Source organism: Eulemur rufifrons, chromosome 3, assembly GCF_041146395.1.
Source record: "Eulemur rufifrons isolate Redbay chromosome 3, OSU_ERuf_1, whole genome shotgun sequence".
In the NCBI taxonomy this organism is placed as follows: domain Eukaryota; kingdom Metazoa; phylum Chordata; class Mammalia; order Primates; family Lemuridae; genus Eulemur; species Eulemur rufifrons.
The window spans coordinates 84202628-84221976 of NC_090985.1; the positions used below are offsets into that span (position 1 = coordinate 84202628).

At 40.1% G+C, this 19349-nt stretch overlaps 1 protein-coding gene across 3 annotated transcripts in view; it reads left to right on the forward strand.

Moving 5' to 3' along the window:
* The first annotated feature begins 18596 nt into the window (after positions 1-18596).
* NCOA2 (nuclear receptor coactivator 2) overlaps positions 18597-19349 on the forward strand; it is a 265072-nt gene continuing 264319 nt past the window's right edge. For 2 of the 3 annotated variants that reach the window (XM_069465526.1, XM_069465529.1), the window contains exon 1: positions 18620-19127. The gene's annotated coding sequence lies outside the window, so the exon portion shown is untranslated. Of the gene's footprint in view, positions 19128-19349 lie in introns of all 3 variants that reach the window. The other variant, XM_069465528.1, reaches the window with a different exon arrangement.

The following is a 19349-nucleotide window of genomic DNA, read 5'->3' on the forward strand; positions in this document are numbered from 1 at the left end:
TTTTGTACTGCCCATGAGCTAGGAATGGTTTGTACATCTTCAAATGGATGGGAAAAAATCGAAAGAAGAATAAAACTTTGTGAGAAATGAATATTGCATGAAATTCAATTTCAGTGTCCCTAAATAAAGTTTTATTGGAACACAGCCCTCCCATTTGTTTCGTATTGTCCAGTGGCTGCTTTCCCACTAGAAGGGCAAAGCAGAGTAGTTAGGACAGAGATCACATGTTTCTCAAAGGCTAAAATATTCACTGTCAGGCTCTTTACAGAAAAGTTTGCTGACCCCCTGCTCTAAGCATTAAATAATCCAACATTTATATATCCTCTGGAAAACAAACAATTTATTGTATGTCTAAGGGCTCTCACCAAAAAAATGAGATGTCAATCAATCGCAGGAGAGACCCTTGTGCAGCTAAGGAAAGAGACTGGCACAGGGGATTGGGGCTGAGCGAAGGGCTTGGGGGGCTGGATGTGGTGGCTGAGAGCACGAGACTGTGGTCTCTATTGCTGCTGTGTGACAGAGTGTGTGACTCAAGGACAGACCTGGGGCAGATCGGACCAACTTAAACCCTGGTGTCACACATCTTCAGCCAGTTTCTCGGTTCCTTTGAATCTCCGCTTAGTGTTCCACGAAGTGGGATAGAGTCACTCCCTCACTGGGTGGGTAATGACATGTGATGACATTTACAGAAGATATGTGGAGTCCACAGGCAGGAATGTTAGTTTCTTTCCCCCCTCTTTAGCCGAGATTTCCAGAAAGGATGAATTACAGTTTACATCACCAAAAGACCATTTAACACTAAGACAAAAAAATTTTTTTTTTCATTTTATGATCTCCTGCACTTCAGGTGGTTCGATTAGACCATGTGAAGAAACCTCAGCCTTTACATGGAGCCAGGCAGAGGGAAGGAGGGCAGTGTGGCTGAGGTGAAAACGCACTGGGCTGTCCCATGAATATCCCAAATTAGGAGAATGTTAATACACAACATACAGCCATATGATTAAATATTACATAGCTATTAAAAGAAAGGCAACAAAGATTTTAACAACGCATATAAAATGTGAAAGATACGATACAAAGTTTGAAAAAAGCAGAATATAAGATTTTATGTACAATGCAGGGTTGACTATATTTAAAAGAAAAAGCAAGAAAGCATAGTAAGGAATAAAAAGCACATGAAATTAAAAATAAAAAATAGCTTTTGGAGAGATAACTCACGTACTAGGACATGAACTTTGAAGACAAAATATGAGACTTTAAAAAATATTTGGACTTGGAATGGGTATTTCAGGCTACTGCACTCTGAGCCAGGGGTGCCAATATTTACTGTTTTAGAGGAATCTTGCAAGAAGCACTAAGTCTCTAATTTTGCTGATAAAGAAATTGAGTCCCAGAGAAGTGAAGAGACCTGCTTAAGGACATACAGCATATTCATAGCAAACTTGGAATTAGAACTTTAGTCTTCAATTTCAATACACCTAAACACGTCAATCATTAAGTCTCTCTTCTGGTTCTCGTGCATATGCACCTACAGTTTTTATGTTTTGATTATATTAATAGTATAGACACAAATTTGGAGAATAATAACTCTTTAAAACATTTTTTCTTCTCTCAAGTTCTGTCACTTCAACTTTGATTGTTCTTTAGACTTTCCCCGTAATGTATTAGTCTGTATACCTAATATGTTTCGCTCTATTTGCCTGCCCATGAAGTATTTTTTGTAAAAAGCCCAAGAAACTCAAAGAGCCCTTTTATTAGCACTTGTTGGAATCTCTGACCTCATTTTAAAATTCAAATTTAAAATTTTTTCCTCTTCAAAGTTTACCTCCTTAGAAAGTACTTACAAAGCTTGGTGCGGCGGCTCCTGCCTGTAATCCCAGCACTCTGGGAGGCAGAGGCGTGAGGACTGCTTGAGCACAGGAGATCGAGACCAGCTTGAGCCCTGAACAAGAAGAGCGAGACCCCGTCTCTACTAAAAATAGAAAAATGAGCTGGGGGTGGTGGCGCACGCCTGTAGTCCCAGCTACTCGGGAGGCTGAGGCAGGAGGATCGCTTGAGCCCAGGAGTTTGAGGTTGCTGTGAGCTAGGCTGACGCCACGGCACTCTAGTCTGAGTAACAGACCCAGACTCTGTCTCCAGGAAGAAAAGAAAGAAAGAAAGAAAATAAAGAACGAAAGTACTTACAATCTTTCCTCTTAAGCCTTCAAGACAACAGATACTTTAAAAAATACCGCCCCCCACCCCGCCCGCCACACCACCACAGTCATTAGGGACTTCACGTTTCTTGTTTCTCAGAACATGCCATCAGTTGCTGCTATAATATCTTAGCATGATGGTTCTCAGCCTTGGCTGAATTACTACGGGGAGAGGAGGTTCCTAATTTATTTTTACCAACATGGGGATATGATTCTCACCTTCAGCCAAAATTGAGAACTTCTACCTTGGATGGATAGGTTAAAATGAATGTGTTTTTCTAAGAGCAAGTCCAGTTGAGAAAGTAAAAGATTTGGCCCTTGCAAAAGAAATTTCATTTGGTATCATTTGGAGCTGGCAGGGGAAGTATTTTTTGGACAAGACCATGGAAATTATACAACTAACGGTTCCCATCTATTCATTTATCCATTTACTATTCATTCATTAAAAACCTGCACTGTGCCAGACCCTAGAGATTTAAATGTGGTCCCTGCTTTTAAAGGCTTAATAATCTAGCGGCAGGAGAAAAAGTTTCCCGGTAAACATGACAAAATGCCATATGTGCTTGACAGAGGCACATACACAGGCTTCTTTCAAATAAGAAATATGTTAAAATCTAATTTCAAGCATATTAGCAAAGTATATTTTTATTACATTATATCTAAATCAAGTTTTAAAACTATAGTAATTCATGTTTAATTGGAATTAAATTAATGGGAAGTCATGGGAAAGTGAGAGACACACAAACATTATAGTTGTATCAGTAGCAAATGGGAAGTTATTCAAAATTGAGGTCAAATTTGAGGATGCTTTGAAATGACAAATAAAAACTGGCTAAAATATAGTAACAGTGTAAAATATAGTAAAAACTCATTTTGGTAGATGACGCAAATCATTCAGAATTATAAGAAAAGATAGTTATAGAGTTAGATGAGAAGTAAGTAAACAACAAAAATATATGAGAAAGAGACAAGAGGGCAGACCAAGGATAAAATAGAAACAATTTGTAGGGAAGGGAAAGAGGGCAAGAAAAAGAAAATTAAAAAGCCTGTCCTTAAGAAACCATAATCATTCCAAAATAGAGTTAAAATGTGGTTAAGATTATCACAAGTTAATAACATTTAAAGGGAAGAAAAAAGTTACAAATTTTAAAGAAAACAGATTATGCATAATAGCATACTACATATATATAGATTCTAATGTACACATTTTCATTGACTATTTAAAACATACTATAGAAATCATTTTGGTTCATTTAAAAAATATTTTAGTAATGAGCAGATAGAAAATAAAAACTCCTTAAAGAATTGCAACAATGTCCCTACTTAAAATTTAACATATGAAAAGCCTAGTAAAAATCAAGAGAAAACCAATAGTGAAATCAAGCCAAATGCACTGGGAGAATTTGTTCAATAAAGAATCTGGGTATCTCATTTTTTATAAAATCCCACAAAATTCCACTATACTATAAAAAAATCTTGAAATTATGCCCGTGGGGATCCAAATCTTCTCAGCTTGGCACTGACAACCCATTATATCTACTGATGGAAAGTATACTGAATATAGCACTCACTTTATTACTACAGACATATCACATTGTTAGTAGTGCATTTCTAACCAGTGGTAATCTGTGGACAAGATTTTTCTTTTTTTCCATTTCAGAGCAAGTTTATTAAAACAAATCTATAGAAAATATAGTACTAGATTTTTGGTCACAAAAGAAAGTTAGACTTTCTGTTTTAGTGCTATGTATATTCTTTTGCAAAATATTGCAAAGAGAGGGTGCTTCCAAGCGAAGTAGTCCATGATGGCAATTTTCATGAAGCATTGTGTGCAGGGACAGCACATCTATATTCAGAGTAAATGTCTATTCCAGTAAGAACAAAGTGTTCCTTCTTTCATGTTGAAAGCAGTCCAGCGTAAGCAACCTGCCACCAGGTACCGAGCTGATCACCTTGGGGAATAGTGCCACCGGAGGGGCTCTGTGTTGGTCTCTGCTGCTTGCAGATTGGGAACTCAGCCGTTGTGTCCACTGACTGGAAGTCCATATTGCCATTACAGTCTCATTGCTTATGAGTTCACTGGTTGGTGACAGGAGTTATTAGGGAAAGAGGCCGACCAGTAACCACAGAACATGTCATCCCATTCACCACCACGGTATCCTACCACTGGACCCATGCTCATGTAATTCACTTGTCTTACTGTATTTCCTGCCATCCTGAAGCACCTGGCTTAATAGAACAGTGGAACAGCCTTTGGAAGATTCAGTTATGGTACCAGCTAGGTGACAATATCTTGCAGGGTTGGGGCAAACTTCTCCAGGTAGCTGTTATATGCTCTAAATCAGCACCAATATATGCTCCTGGTTGTCTCACAGCCAAAATTCACAGGTCCAAGAATCAAAGGGTGGAATTGGGACTGACACCATTCACTACTATCCTAGTGATCCACTAGCAAAATGTTGCTTCCTATTACTGAGAATTTATGTGCTGCTAGTCTAGAGGTCCTACTTCCAAAGGGAAGAATGCTTCCACTAGGAAACACAACGACTTCAGGAAGTGGAAGTTAAGATTGCTACCTGGCCACTTCAGGCTTTTCATACCTCTGAATTAACAGACAAAGAAGGAAGTGCTGGGTTAATTAACTGTGATTGCCAAAGGGAAATTGGTCTGCAACCACACAGTGGAGGCAAGGAAGACTGGCATACAGGAGATATGTTAGAGCTTCTCTTAGTACTACCATACCCTGGATTAAAGTCAATGGAAAACTTCAACAACCTAATCCAGGCATGACTACTAAGGGCTTAGATCCTTCATGAATGAAGTTTTGGGTCACCCCACCAGATAAAGAACCACAACCACTGAGTGAGGTGCTTGTTGAGGGCAAGGGGAATATATAGTGAGGGCTGGGTGCAGTGGCTCATGCCTGTAATTTCAGCACTTTGGGAGGCTGAGGACAGGAGTTTGAGACCAGCCTGGGAAACATAGGAAGATCTTGTCTCTACAAAAAATTAAAAAAATTAGCTGGGTGTGGTGGCATATCCCTGTAGCCCTAGCTACTTGGGAGGCTGAGGCAGGAGGATAACTTGAACCCAGGAATTTACAGTGAGCTATGATCAGGCCACTGCACTACAGTCTGGGCGACAGAGCATGATATTATCTCTAAAAAAATTTTATTTGTTTTTTTTTTTTTTTGAGAGAGAGTCTCACTGTATTGCCCAGGCTAGAGTGCCGGGGCATTAGCTTACAGCAACCTCAAACTCCTGGGCTCAAGCAATCCTCCTGCCTCAGCCTCCCAAGTAGCTGGGACTACAGGCATGCGTCACCATGCCCAGCTAATTTTTCTACATATTTTTAGTTTTCCAGCTAATTTCTTTCCATTTTTAGTAGAGACGGGGTCTCACTCTTGCTCAGGCTGGTCTCGAACTCCTGAGCTCAAGCAATCACTCCCGCCTCAGCCTCCCAGAGTGCTAGGATTACAGGTGTGAGCCACCGTGCCCAGCCTTAAAAAATTTTTAAAAAATAAATAAAAGGATAAGTTTAGTCCCCTTTTCTCTTTCTCATTTTCTCTTCGTCCTGCCACAGGATGATGCAGCATGAAGGCCTGTACCAGATGTTGGCCTCTCCATTTTAGACTTCCCTGCCTTCAGAATTGTGAGCCGATACATTTCTATCCATTATAAATTACCCAATCTGTGGTATTCCATTATAGCAGCATAAGAAGGACTAAGACGATATCGTAGTATTTAAGTTACAGGATATCAAGAAGAAGAGTGAACATCACCCAAGGACTGCTTTCTCCTCTAGTGTGTTTTTGGTTGTACACAGGATAGTTGTATCATGTTAGGCAGAACTATGACCTTGTTATTGTCTTTATTTAGAGATTAAGTATGGTTTAAGAAGATGTGTATGGATCCAAGGTGACAAGGACTGGACTGTGATGATTTTTTTTAAGTGTCAGTTTGTCCAGTCTATGGTGCCCAGTTGTTTGGCCACACACCAGTGTAGATGTTGCTGTGAAGGTATTTCTTAGATGTGATTAACATTTAAATCAGTAGTAAAGCAGATTACTCTCCATAGTGTGGATGGTCTTCATGCAATCAGTTGAAAGCGTGAAGAGAAAATACTGACCTCCCCCAAGAAGGAAAGAATTCTGTCTCCAGAATTCCTTGAGACTAAAGACTGCAACACCAACTCCTGCTGGAATTTCCAGCCTATTGGCCTGCCCTGCAAATTTTGGACCTGCAAGTCCTCACAATTGTGTGAGCCAATTCCTTAAAATAAATCTCTCTTTTAATATGTATGTACATGCTGTTTCTATTTCTCCGGAGGACTCTGACTAATACAAAAAGTGTTTGGGTTTGGGGGGGATTGCAATCATAGATATTATCATAAGGAAGAAATACATTGTGGACATCTGTGAAGATGGGATTTAAAATGCAACTCAATTATTATAGACTAAAGACTGTGTTACATTTGGTAAAATTCTGTCTTTTGTTAAAATGCCACCATAAACAGATGCAGAGTTGTTGGAGTTAAGAAGATAAATCTAAATTACTTGTAGATAAAATACGCTTAGGTTTCAAAGCTATAATTTGCAAAAAAGTGTGGAGGTAGCGGTGAGACGGCACTTGTCTCCTAACCGGGGCCCAGCGGAGTAAAGGCCACTCGGTTTGTAGAGGTGTTACTTTTCTGGTCATGATCACCCAATATTCCCGCCCAGTATTACTTCATTATGAAAAAGGAAATGTTTTAATTTTGATTTTTGGAACAAATTCTCCTGTCTAATTCACATTCTACAACCTCTTTGTTCATTGATTTCACTGAATTTTATAAAACATAAATACTTATCATATTCTAATAGTTTTCTTAGCCACATTCAATCATTTGCTGAACAAATATTTATTGAGTGCCTAACATGAACCACATCTGTAACTTTCACTAAGATAGCAGAGTTTAGTTCAGTACTGGGTCTCCGGTATTTGAATAGGGTAGGAACACAACACATTTTGGGCTCAATTAATGAATGGAAAGAAGCAAATCCTGTATCACTGCGGTCCCCAACCCCAGTACCGGTCTGTGGCCTGTTAGGAACCAGGCTGCACAGCAGGAGGTGAGCAGGCAAGTGAGGAAAACTTCATCTGTATTTACAGCAGCTCCCCATTGCTGGCATCGCTGCACAGGCTCCGTCTCCTGTCAGATCAGCAGCAGCATTAGATTCTCCCAGGAGCACAAACCCTACTGTGAACTGCACATGCGAGGGATGTAGGCTGTGTGCTCCTTATAAGAATCCAATGCCTGATGATCTGAGGTGGAGCTGAGGTGGTGATGCTAGCACTGGGGAGCGACTACAAATACACATTATCATTAGCAGAGAGGTTTGACTGCACAATAAATCTAATGTGCTTGAATCATCCCCAAACCAACCCCCAACCCCGGTCCGTGGAAAAATTGTCTTCCATGAAACTGGTTCCTGGTGCCAAAAAGGCTGGGGACTGCTGCTGTACCATTTGTGAAAGTTTTATGCTTTATCTCCTGTGCTTCATGTCCAAAGGTTATTAATATATGCATCTTAGTTGTGAATATAACAAGTTCTTTAATAACAGTTATTTGTGGCCAAAAGGCTTTTAAAAGAACTGTTTTTTGTGCTTCACATTTTGGGGAAATAAAAAATAAATAAATAAATAAAATAGAAAACTATGTTTTGTGAAAGGCTTTGACATCTTAGATGAAAAGCACAAGCTATCTTCATGGACTTATTTCGAAAGTTCACTTTTTCATTGATTGGTGGGGAGGTAGAACATGTTTTTCTATGGAAACAAGGTTTTTCAAGGGGTTTAAATTCTCAGAGCTGCCCTTCTAAAACCGGCAACATCAGTAATAGTAATATACTGGTGATAGACTGTAACTGTCATGTCTGTACTTCTGTGGAAACTGTGCTGCACTTGGATAGGGATTCTGTTACATGTGTAGATTAGAATGTGAGTCCTGGGGTGATACGGTTGCACTGCAGAAGAGTACTGGAACCAGCTGGGCTGGGTGTTTTATCTTAGGGATGGCAGCGAGAGTTCCAAGCACGGAAAACAATAAATTCCTGAGAGGGGTAGAACTCAGATATGAGGGAATGGTTTTGAGACAGAGTCTCACTCTGTTGCCCAGGCTAGAGTGCCATGGCATCAGCCTCGCTCACAGCAACCTCAAACTCCTGGGCTCAAGTGATCCTCCTGCCTCAGCCTCCTGAGTAGCTGGGACTACAGACATGCGTGACCATGCCCGGCTAATTTTTTTTTTCCTTTTTCTGTATTTTTTTAAATTTTAGCTTATTATGGGGGTATAAAAGTTCAGGTTATATATATTGTCCATTTCTTTCTATTTTTTTGCTAGAGATGGGGTCTCGCTCTTGCTCAGGTTGGTCTCGAACTCCTGAGCTCAAACGATCCTCCCACCTTGGTCTCCCAGAGTGCTAGGATTACAGGCGTGAGCCACCGCGCCTGGCTGGGAATGGTGATATTGAAAATGAAACCACTATTAAAGTGGGAAAGAAATAGCTGTAAAGCCCATTATAAGGAGGGAGAAGAGAAAACAGGGGTAAGGAAAACCCTAGGCAGAGGCAGAAAGAGAAGGGGGTTCCAGTCACATAAGAGCTTTGGCAATCTGGGGTGGTTAGTTGACCATGTATGAATCAGTGACAAAGTGTATTAGAAAGCACCCAATATTAGTAATTTACTTAAAACTTAGTCTAAAAGAAAAATAGGGTCTAAATACTAGCTTTCGTTGTTTTACAACTAAAGAATGTGCTGAAGTAAAATAGTTATTATAGAAAGAATTTTTAAAATTTTTTATTAAATGTCATATATACATGAAATATTTAAAACATATGTGACAGATATAAGGAATAATACATATTCATATACCTACCACTCAGTTTAGGAACTTGGACGTTAATAACCTAAAAGGGTGTGAGGGTGGGGCAGGAGACAACTGCCATCTCTGAGGTAGTTGTGTGTCTGGAACGTCATCATTATCTTGGGGAAATGCTTAAAACAAAACAAACAACTCAGGAGCGTAGGCATTTAATCAAGCATGTTAAAAATGAACATTCATAAATAATAGACTAATTAAAGTATAATATTGATTGACCCTGGAAATGTTCTGAATAAAAGCAGAGTTTTATATTTTAAAGCCCAGGAACTATTGCTAGAATGAGTGTTCTGTGGTAAGTCTATTTGTCAAGTAAGTGGTCCATGTTTACAAAGGCCTATTTCAAAAGAAGCAAAGACTGTATTACTCTTCTGAAGATGATTCTTCTACTGAGGAAAAAGAGCCACTATTTAGGTGCACTCTCTTTCACAAAGACATTTTTCTATCTTAGCTATAATTGACCATTAACGTCCTCCTCTGGACCTAGGATTTTATAAACCTCTTTCATTTTAACCAAAGGAGTCCGCTTCTCCTCTGAATGTGCTTTAGTTCTCTGATACAGTGTTTCTGAGCTGTGTGGGATCTTAAAAATGTAGCACTGAGGTAGGAAACTGAGTCCTAGGTGCATTTGATTACATGGCCAGAACATTTTCTTGAAAAAGTTCTACAGATAGATAGTGGTGATGGTTGCACAACAATGTGAATATACTTAATGGCACTGAATTATACACTTAAAAATGGTTAGAATGGCAAATTTTATGTTATGCATGTTTTGTCACAGTAAAAAAAATGCAAAACAAACAAAAAAGACATGTCCAAGTCACACCAATATGTGTTCAGATTCTGGTCTGGAACCCATGTCTCTATTCTAAGAGAGGCCCCATCAGCCTTCCTGCCATGAATTTTTATTTTTATTTCATTTTATTTTATTTTTTTTGAGACAGAGTCTCACTCTGTTGCCCGGGCTAGAGTGAGTGCCGTGGCATCAGTCTAGCTCACAGCAACCTCAAACTCCTGGGCTCAAGCGATCCTACTGCCTCAGCCTCCTGAGTAGCTGGGACTACAGGCATGCGCCACCATGCCCGGCTAATTTTTTCTATATATTTTTAGTTGTCCAGCTAATTTCTTTCTATTTTTAGTAGAGACGGGGGTCTCGCTCTTGCTCAGGCTGGTCTCGAACTCCTGAGTCAAACAATCCACCCGCCTCGGCCTCCCAGAGTGCTAGGATTATAGGCGTTAGCCACCGCACCCGGCCCAGTTTATATACATTTTTATACATGAATATGTTGTTTTACTATTCTTTGTACTTAGACTAAAACTAAATAAACAAATTTTATTGGTACCTGTATCTATTTATTTTTGGAAAGTACCATTTTATGAAGCTGTTGTGCTAAAATCTGTGAAGATTACTAAGAAATCTAAAATATGGTCCCTGCCTTCAAGGAGCTTGCAGTCTAGTTAGGGAGACATCAGTAAATGCATACAACAATAACATTTTAAAAAGTGAAGTGTAATGTAATATACACAGGTAACAAATCATTTGTATACCTTGAATGAACTGTACACAAATGTTTCTTAAAATGAACATGCCTGTGTAACCTCCATTCAGATTAGAAATAGAATATTCTCAGCATCCCCAAATCTCCCTCACGTGCCTTCCTAGGCACCACCTACTCCCACAAAAGGTAACAAGTGTCCTATCACCATAGATTGGTTTTGCCTGTGTTTGATCTTGATGTAAATAGCATCATACAGTAGTATTCTTTTGCATGTGGCTTCTTTTACTCAAGATTATTTATATATGATTCATCCACGTTATTGTGTGTGGAGCTACAATTTGTTCATTTTCATTCCTGTATAGTATTCCATTTAGCAAAAACACTATAATTTATTCATTCTTCTGTTGAAGGACTCTGTATAAGATATATACTTAGGAGCTGAATTATTAGGTCATTAGCTCTAATGGATATTGCCAAACAGCTTTCATTTTATGTTTCAAATTTTCATTTTCTAATTGTTTCTAATATATGGAATACAATTGATTTTTAAATATTAACCTCCCATTCTGGAGATCTTGTTAAATTGAATTCTAATAGTTTATAGATTCTTTTTGGGTTTTTTTACATAAACGTTCATGCCATCTGCAAATAATGACAGGTTTATTTCTTCCTTAGCAATCCTTATAGCATTTCTTTTTCCTTTACCACATGGGCTAGAACCTCCTGTACAAAGTTGAATACAAATGGTAATATTGGGCATGCTATTCCCAATTCTCTTTCCCGATCTTGGGAAGCTGTAAATATTTCCCTATTGAGTATGACGTTTGTTATAGGCTTTTTGTATATACAATTCATCATAGTGGGGAACTTCCTTCCTATTCCGCCTTTTAAAATGCCAACAGTACTTTGTTTAGGTATAATTTGCATGTAGCAAAATACACACATCCTAAGGGTACAACTCAATACATTTTGACAAACCATTGCGAATGTGTAACCATCACCTAAATCAATATTCATCATTCCAGAAAATTCTCTTTTTCCAGTCAATCTGTACCCCCCACAACCACTGTATCAACTTTCATCAGTGTATATTCATTTTATCTGCTCTTGTACTCTGTATAAACAGAATCATAGAGAATGTACTCATGCGACTACTTTTGAGATTCATCCATGCTACATGTATCAGTAATTTGTTTCTTTTTTTTTTTTTTTGAGACAGAGTCTCACTCTGTTGCCCAGGCTAGAGTGAGTGCCGTGGCATTAGCCTAGCTCACAGCAACCTCAAACTCCTGAGCTCAAGCGATCCTCCTGTCTCAGCCTCCCGAGTAGCTGGGACTACAGGCATGCACCACCATGCCCGGCTAATTTTTTCTATATATATTTTTAGCTGTCCATATAATTTCTTTCTATTTTTAGTAGAGACGGGGTCTCGCTCTTGCTCAGGCTGGTCTCGAACTCCTGAGCTCAAACGATCCGCCCACCTCGGCCTCCCAGAGTGCTAGGATTACAGGCGTGAGCCACCGTGCCCGGCCTAATTTGTTCCTTTTTATTGTTGAGCACTATTCCATTGTGTAAATATACCGTACATTGTTCCTCCACAAACCCTGATGATGGAAATTAGTTTCCAGGTTTTGACTACTATGAATAAAACTTCTAGGCTGGGCGCGGTGGCTCATGCCTGTAATCCTAGCACTCTGGGAGGCTGAGGCGGGTGGATCACTTGGGGTCAGGAGTTCGAGACCAGCCTGAGCAAGAGCGAGACTCTGTCTCTACTAAAAATAGAAAAAAATTATCTGGCCAACTAAAAGCATATACAGAAAAAATTAGCCGGGCATGGTGGCACATGCCTGTAGTCCCAGCTACTCGGGAGGCTGAGGCAGTAGGATCGCTTAAGCCCAGGAGTTTGAGGTTGCTGTGAGCTAGGCTGACGCCATGGCACTCACTCTAGCCCGGGCAACAAAGCCAGACTCTGTCTAAAAAAAAAAAAAAAAACACCAGTCTTTTGGTGGACATATGACATATGTTTTCATTCCCTTCGATAAATACCTAGGAGAATTGTTGGGTAGAATTGTATATGCTTAACTTTCTGAAGAATTACCACGGTTTTCCAAAGTGGTTGTATAATCCTGCTAGCAATGACTGAGGATTTCATTTGCTCCACATTCTCCCCAATACTTGGTATTGTCAGCCTGTTACAATTTTAGACATTCTAGTAGGTGTGTAAGAGGTATCTATTGTGGTTTTAATTTGCATTATTTCCTGATGTCTAACGATGCTAAGCATCTTTTCACATGTTTTTTGCCCATACATATACTTTTGTAAAGTACCTTTCAAGTCTTTCGTCCATTTTGTTATTTGGCTATTTTTCTTATTGTCAGTTTGGATGTGTTCTTTATTTATTCTGGACAGTTACTTTGCTTGATACGTGTATCACAAATGTTCTACCAAACTGTGGACTGTCTTTTCATTTCCTTAGTGGCATTTTTTGATAAGAAGTTTATTTATTTATTTTTTTAATGAGAAGTTTAGTGAAGTCCAATTTATTATTTACTTTTCTTTTCTGGTTAGTGTCTTTTTGTCTTGTTAAAAAGAAATCACCTATTCCAAAGTTGTAAAGATATTTATTACCCCATCTTTTCTTCTAGGAGCTTTATAGTTTTGGCTTTAAGTCAATGATTCATCTGTAATTCATTCTTGTGTATGGTAAGAGGTGGGAGTCAAATTTATTTTCTCCATACTAATATCTAGTTGTTCCAGCACTATTTATTGACAAGACTTTGTTTTCTCCATTGAATTTCTTTGACAACTTTGTGCAAAATCAATTGACTATAAATTTGTAGGTCTATTTCTAGACTCTGTATTCTGCTCCATTAATCTATTTGTCTATTCTTATACCAATATCATAGTGTCTTAATTTTTGTAGCTTTATAGCAAATATTGAAATCAGTAGTATAAGTCATCAACTTGTGCTTCTTCGTTTGTCTTGTCTAGGTAATATATATTTCCATATAAATTATAGAATTAGCATCTCAATTTTTATTTAAAAGCTTGCTGGGATTTTGATTGGGATTGCATTGAATGTACAGATGAACTTGGGAAGTGCTAACATCTTAATATTGAGCATATCCATTTCTCTTTTTTTTAATTTAATTTTTTAAGAGATGGGGTCTTGCTATGTTGCCTAGCTAGTCTTCAACTCCTGGGCTCAAGCCATTCTTCTGCCTCAGCCTCCTCAGAAGCTGGGACTATAGGTGTGCATCACTGTGCTTGGCCCTTCTTTCTTTGTAATTAGGCCTTTGTGAATTTCTATCAGCAATGTTTTTTTCAGTGTAGAGATCTTACACATCTTTCATTAAATTTATTCCTATTTGATGCTTTTGTAAATGGCATGTTAAACTATTTCATTTTTCAATTGTTTCTTGGTAATATACAGAAATACAATTGATCTTATGTCCTGTGATCTTCCATTTATTTTAGTAGTTTGTGGATTCTTTTGAACTTTTATGTACACTATCACATCATCAGTGAATAAAATTGGTTTTACCGCCTTCCTATTCATTTTCTTGCCTTATTGCACTGGATAGGATTTGTAGAGAGGTTAAATAACTTGCCTAAGTTCACACAGTAAGACCCCAGATTGAAACTCATGTCAGTTTGATTCCAGAATACCCTGGAATGAGTGTAGGTGTATTAATATTTGTTGTTTAAGGAATAAGGGATATATATGGTTAGAAAAAGTAGGTAGGGTCACACCAAACAGGGTTTTAACATAAGGTAAAGGATATGAATAGTATTCTGTAGGTAATGAAGGATCATTAAATGTTTCCAAGCAGGAGAATAACAGAATAAAAGTGGGAAGATGAATCTTGTGACAGTGTGCAATATGGCTTGAATGGGGCCCATTCGTTCATTTATTCCTTTATTTCATGATCATTTATTGAGCACACATTATATTCTAAGAGTTGTTATAGGTACTTAGGAAATAAAGATGAAGATAATTTGTTGCTTAAAGTAGTAGAGATAGAAGTGATAGAGCACAGAATCTTAGCACAATTTCTTAGCCATGCAGCAAAGGCAGCTGTATGGCCGTGCATAAATTATTTGACCTCTCAGAACCTTAGTTTTATCATATGTAAAATGGGAATAATAATACATATAATGACTACTTCAGTAAAAAATTATGTATTATGCTTGACCCATAATAGACACTTATTTATGGTAGCTGTACTATTTAAGGATTTAGAAGAGAGCAAACAGTAAGAATGAAACATTTGGTCACATGGTTGTTTTGTTCAATAATCAAATCGACAAACAAATGTTTTAACTGATTTTCCCTCCAATGATTACATTTTTAATAGGATAAACTACAAATTTTTGCTTTTGGAATTTGAGAGTACACCAAAATAGAGATAACTGTGCTACACACAGATTTAGTTAACATAATGTTAATATTTCATAATATTCCTTTTCATCTGTATAAAGAGCTTGATAGTTAATAAAGTACATTTATTTGCAACATTTTGTTTGAGTCTTGCAACAATTACACAGACGAGGAAATTGTGATATTTAGTGACTTGTGTGAGATTACATGGTAATTTGCAGAGCCATTTCATATCATGTTTATTTGCTTATCTTCTATAGCTCTTTTTACTATTAATACACTGTGTTACCTTTCATTATAACATGATTCATGCTAGTAGTATTAACACAAAAAATGGTATAGAATCACCCATTATTATGTAGTTTATATATGACAAAAGTGAGTAGCTTGAAAATTGAATGTGGAAAAGCAGACAAAAACAGAAATTCTTGTCCTATAGTACTCATTCTGTTCTGATTTTTCTGAAGTATATTGTTAAATATATAATTTGTCATTTTCTTTCCTACTTTATGTTGCATTTATGATTCTGCTGACATTTCTTTTTGGTTTGTTTCCTTGCCTCATCCATTTATGGTCTGAAAAGTCTACCTCTACTAAATTTCAATAATTTCCTTCCCTTTTATGATTTGCACCCACATTTTTTTCCTTATTGGGTTGTTCTCTCTTGGTAATACACTCAGTTCCTATATCTTTGCTTTCTTCTTTTTCCTTTTTTTTTTTTTTGAGACAGAGTCTCACTCTGTTGCCCTGGCTAGAGTGCTGTGGCATCAGCCTTGCTCACAGCAACCTCAAACTCCTGGGCTCAAGCAATCCTCCTGCCTCAGCCTCCCGAGTAGCTGGGACTACAGGCATGCGCCACCATGCCCGGCTAATTTTTTCTATACATATTTTTAGTTGTCCAGCTAACTTCTTTCTATTTTTAGTAGAGATGGAGGTCTCACTCTTGGTCAGGCTGGTCTCGAACTCCTGATCTCGAGCAATCCTCCCACCTCGGCCTCCCAGAGTGCTAGGATTATAGGCGTGAGCCACCACGCCCGGCCTTTGCTTTCTTTTTTGTGTCATTGTCAACTTATTTACTGCCTTTTCTACCTTTTCATTTAGTATTATCACAGTGATGATTCTCTAATTATTATGGCTAGTTTTAAAAAAACAATTATTTTGAGGTCTTACAGAAATCTAAGTTCTTTCAAAATATGGAAAATGTTTTTTATAAACATGTTTTATGAGCAAGGCATTGGAGGATGAGGTGGGGACATGGGATTGGGACAGATACTATTTTTTATATTTCACAGAGTACATGAAACAACCACCATTACACAATTCCTTGTTGGGTGCTATAGCATGTACAAGCAAGAACAAGACTACGTCCCTGGTCCTGAGGAGCTTACAATCTAGTGAAAGAGAAAGAGAAATACATAAATAAGCCTTGTTATTACAAGGGTATGAAGTCTGGAGGGAGCCCAGGGACTGTAGTAGAGAGTGGAAGTTACATGATTCCTCAAGTTCAAGGCAATTGAGTAGCAGCTGGACATGGAACTCATGTACTTTGCTGTCAGATTTTTTTTTTTTTTTTTTTTTTGTAGAAACGGTTGTATATCTCTACCATGTAGTAAGAAGTTTTATTGAGTAATATGGAAGCGCAATGGGGAGTCATCCCCACAGATATGGGTAGTTTTTGAAAGTGTGAAATCTATCGCAGAGGACTGATGGACTCCGCACTTCTGCCAAAAAAGGGAGGGATAGAAAGCAAGAAGGAGGATCTTTTCTTTATCGCAACTCCCAGTAACTCACAGTTGGGGATGAGGACAGGAAAGAAAATTGGGAATTCAGCAATGTGACAGACTTCAGGTGACTACTACCTATCTCATTGTCGGAACACTATAGACTATTAGTAGAACATAGGCCATGAAAAAACCCCTCCATTTCCTGTTTCCTCTTCCAATTTTTGGAAATGGGCTTTGGGTTTTCAAGGAACAGAATTCTGTTATTCCAGCTAATTTTAAAAAATCTTAAAAATTTTTCTATTTTAGCACACGGTCAGTGCAAACATTTCAAACAATAGATACGTGTACAAAATAAAAAGTGGAAGTACCTCACTACCCACCCACTTCTTATACTCCTCTGTGCGAACATTTGTTGTTACGGCCTTCCAGTTTCTTTTTTTTTTTTTTTTTAATTTTTTTTTTTGAGACAGAGTCTCACTTTGTTGCCCAGGCTAGAGTGAGTGCCGTGGCGTCAGCCTAGCTCACAGCAACCTCAAACTCCTGGGCTCAAGCGATCCTCCTGCCTCAGCCTCCCGAGTAGCTGGGACTACAGGCATGCGCCACTATGCCCGGCTAATTTTTCTATATATATATTTTTAGTTGTCCATATAATTTCTTTCTATTTTTAGTAGAGACGGGGTCTCGCTCTTGCTCAGGCTGGTCTCGAACTCCTGACCTTGAGCGATCCACCCGCCTCGGCCTCCCAGAGTGCTAGGATTACAGGCGTGAGCCACCGCGCCCGGCCGGCCTTCCAGTTTCTATCCACAGTCAAACACACATACGTCCCCAAACACATATTTTTTTTTCTTTCCCCAAATAAAATTGGTGGTATTCCCACAAATTTGAGGTTGAAGACGCGATTCAAAGCATAGGTTTTGGAGCTCAAGAGAATTACGCTCAAATCCTCCCCAACTGCTTGACTATGTGACCCTATGCAAACTATTTCTTTAAGCTTCAGTTTTTTGTGTGAAGTGTGAAATGGTAATTACTTTGTAAACTTAAGGACTAAGATCTATAGTGTATATAAACCACTTAGCCCAGAGCCAGATACATAGTAACGGTTCAATAAACACTTTTATTGTATATAGCAAGAGACCCTTCTCATTATAAGACTAAAAAAAAGGAAAGGTATTTCTCTCATATTTTGATAACTGCTGTTAATAATCGTTGCTGATTTTTTCAACTAATAACTGCGTAAGTTGGAAAACACTTGCTTTTCCAAAGCTTAAAACTGACCCATCTAAGTAACACTTAAAAGGGGGTTCTCGATTTTGCGCCAATCTCCTTCGTCCCCTCAATACTTCACTGATGTCTAGAAAGTGGACTTTCCAAGGAAAACTTTTGTGATTCCTTGGCGTGCCGAGAATCCTCAACCAGGTTAGGTTTTACACACTCTGTGCAGCTTTTGCTTTATCATGCAATTGCTGGGTGACACCTCCATAAGCTCCCACACACTCCAAGTATCCCCTCTTGAAATGTGACAGCAATTCGAAAGACCTATCCTCCTAGGAACCGAGGGGGACTTGACGGACCCGGGGCGCCTCCTGGGAGTAGCAGCAGGACCGGGGGTGGGGTGGGATGGAGCTGGGTGAGGTGCGCCGGAGGGGCAGGCTGCCGGCTGAGGGGCCGGGCCGGAGCGCGGGTGGGAGGCTCCTCTGGGGCGACCCTGACACTAGGCTATGCCGGATCTTCGTCCTGGGGCATCGTCCCTACTGTCTGCAGCCCCAAGGTCCCACTGCTTCCACTCTGCCGCCCCGGCCTGTCCCAGTCGCTAGCTTTCTTTTTTGGCACTGCCCTTTGCCCTCCCATGGAGTCCTCTGTTTACTCTCCCTTCCCTTCCAGTCACTCGTAGGTCACCCTCTCTCTACCACAGTCACCCATTTTGTCCCCTGTCCCCTTACTCTTCACCTCTCCCCCGGGTGCCTTCTCAGAGGACTCTGCCTACAGAGATGTCGTGGACCCCGCAGCCGGGGTCTGCTCCCCAGACAGCCCTCAGTCCACCTTTGCCCCTTCCTCAGGGGCGCGGGAGGCAAGTTTCCGCCCCGTCCTTTCCTCAGTGACAGGACTTGGCGGCGGCCACTGCTGGGGAGGCGGAGGGAGGGACAGCCTGGCTCCCGAGCCCCCTCCCCTGCTAGCGAGCTCGCGCGGTCTGTCTCTCTCTCCGCAAGTGCGGAGACGCGGAGGAGGAGGAGGAGGAGGAGGAGGAGGAGGAGGAGGAGGAGGGAGTTGGGGGAGGATCTCCATTGAAATAAACAACCAGGCAGCAGTTATTAACACGGGAACATGGCGGCCGCAGTCTCAGCTACAGCTTCGGCGGCGAAGGTCAGCGCCGACGGCAGCCGGCACCTGACGGCGTGACCGACCCGAGCCGGTAACCGCGCCTTCCCCCGGGGCCGTGAGGGCGGGCGGGAGGCGGGGGGCGCCGCGTCCCCACCCCCGGCCGCGACTGCCCTTCCTGCGCGGAGCCCGGCGGAGCCGTGCGCCTCCGAGAGGGCTGTTTTTGTGTGCGGGGACCGCTGCCGGAGTGCGCGGAATACGGGAGTTGCATCCCGGAGGCACCGCGAATCTGGGGAGTTGGGGATTGCGGGGTGGG